The 2,590-nt window shown below is 38.6% G+C and overlaps 1 protein-coding gene across 1 annotated transcript in view; it reads left to right on the top strand.

Annotated features, from left to right (window-relative positions):
* cacna1fa (calcium channel, voltage-dependent, L type, alpha 1F subunit a) overlaps positions 1-2,590 on the top strand; it is a 39,472-nt gene that overhangs the window by 2,292 nt on the left and 34,590 nt on the right. The gene's annotated exons all lie outside the window — the stretch shown is intronic.

Here is a 2,590-nt window from a genome sequence, read left to right on the forward strand (position 1 = left end):
AAATCTCTCTAGTTCTGGTCCCTGTCAGGATTCTAGCATTAGTTAACATTAGTTACCCTGAACTAACAACAATACTTCTATAGCGTTTATTAATCTTAGTTCATTTAATACATTTTTAGGATTAAAAATTGTATCTGTTAACATTTTTTATTGCACTGTGAACTAACATGAAAATGAATTTTTGTATTAACTAATATTATTAGCGAAGGTTAATAAATGCTGTAAAATATATTGCTTATTGTTACTAATGTTAACAAATGAGACCTTATTGTAAAGTCTATGCAGTATATATAGACCATTCATTACATGAATATGCAATGTTTTTTGAGCATATGCTAACGTTTACACTGAAGCGTAAACCATGACTAGTGACAGAACATTTTGTCACACACTTGATTTCCACTACTGCAACATCACACTTGTTAGTCCCATCCACTGTGAAATCTCATTGGTTCAAAATCTTGTGCAACACACAATAACTGCATGTTGTCCAGCGGTTTCATGTTTTGTCAGACTTTTCGCATTGCACCAGGTTAGGACACAGTGTTGTTATGGAAAGTACTTAAAGGTTTATGCATGCGGCCCCTGGCTGAACTACACGTCTGTGATAGTTTTAAATTAATGATCTGCCTGTGAAACTGAGGGTATCCAATAAAAAGAAGGCTACTAGGTCCTTTAGGGCTGCCAATGTTCGGTGCAACACTATAATTGCATTAGGCTTGAAGTTTGACTGACAGCTCTGAATACCAAACAGGATAAGAGTATTGACCATCTGTTCTCTCATTATGGCCACTCGCTCATTGCCCTTAAATGTGATCTACTCTCTGACTGCACATTTAATATAGGCAATAATGATTCCAACAAATCGTCATGCTTGTTGTTTTTAGATTGCTTCCGTGCTTCTGTTTCTCTTTTTTTTGTCTGTTTTTGATTTTTCTTACACAACAATGTCCGTCAGGATTTAAGTTAAGTAACTCTCACAGTTAGCTTATACTGTAATTTCCAGGTTAGCCATGGTGTTTTACTGATGTCTGTTGAGTCAGTAGTGTCTGCAGTGTACGGATGAATAGCTGGTATTAATGTGTGGGATACCTGGAGCACCCTCAGCTTTATCTCAGTATTGTGGGTCAAGAGGGCAGAAAGCTAATGAGCTCAGCAATGTGTGTTTAGGGAAGTAGGTGAAAGGGAGAGCGATTGTGTGTGTGTTTTAAAATTTTTAATTTAAGATTTATTCAAGCATACATATATAAGCAACAGTAAAGAAGCTCCCTCTAGTGTTTTTCTAGCTAACTAACCCATTGTGAACACTGGATGACTTTACTGAAGTACATGCAACGTTTAGCGATATATTGTTCACAAGCTGTTTTGTTTGATGTTTTTCTTTCGGTTGAAACGCTGTTTGAGTGATTACATGAGACATGATACTAAGTTGTACTGCATCTTTCAACGTACCTTCTGATGTTCATTTATGTTTATTTCATTCTGTAACTTGTAATAAAGTGGAAGAGACTCATGTGATCTGTCACGCCACATTTAAGAGCATCAAAATGGCATATATTTTTTATTTTGTGATAAAATGTACAGGATTTGAAAGCTCAGACTTTGTTTCTTATCAGAAGTAACAAAGCACAAAGCTCTTTGCGATTATTGGATGGGAGGCAGCACATTACAAATAATCTTTGATGAAGGGAAAACCGCAGATCTGGCAACCCTGGCTTAAACCACAGGTGATTCATAGGGTCAAATAGAACCCGCGTTATTATTGCTTTAACTTGGACAGCCCTAAATTTGACACAAGAAACATTTTCTTCACTCAGGCTGCTGTCTGACACATTTTTCCACCCCGTTTGACAGGATATAATCAGCCCTGATCATCAGCTGTTTTTAAACAATCGGCCAGTTGCCGATAGTGCAAATAATTGCTTTAAAGGGGTCATATGATGCGATTTCAATTTTTCCTTTCTCTTTGGAGTGTTACAAGCTCTTGGTGGATAAAAAAGATCTGTAAAGTTGCAGACTAAAGTCTCATATCCAAAGAGATATTCTTTATAAAAGTTAAGAGTTAACCACACCTACCTAAAACGGCTCATTGTAACACGCCCCCACATATCTACGTCACTATGTGGGAAGATTTGCATAACGCCGCTCAAATGTTCACGCAAAGAAAGAAGGCGCCGGGCTGGACAAAAGTGAAGCGAACGCGGAGAGAGAGGGACAGACAGTGCGCGAGAGAGACCGAGTGCATCCGAGAGAGAGCGACGCAACGCATAAAAAGACAGTATAAGTCATTATAATCAGTAATTATGTCCCCACTGGATGCAACAAATGCCTCGTTTGTAATGGGTTTTAATGTTTTTGTCTCGTCGCTCCGGCCGGACACGGCATCAACAGTATGGTGAGGGGAGTAACATTTCCTTCTCACGCTTGAGGTATTCGGCCAATCACAAAGCACTGGATAGCTGGCCAATCACAGCACACCTCGCTTTTCAGACCGATGAGCTTTGTAAAAATCGACGCGTTTCAGAAAGGCGGGGCATAGAGGAGAAACAATAATGTACAGTATGTGGAAAATAATGTGTTTTTTTTACTT

This window comes from Sinocyclocheilus grahami, unplaced genomic scaffold, assembly GCF_001515645.1.
Source record: "Sinocyclocheilus grahami isolate Dianchi unplaced genomic scaffold, SAMN03320097.WGS_v1.1 scaffold345.1, whole genome shotgun sequence".
Taxonomy (NCBI): Eukaryota; Metazoa; Chordata; class Actinopteri; order Cypriniformes; family Cyprinidae; genus Sinocyclocheilus; species Sinocyclocheilus grahami.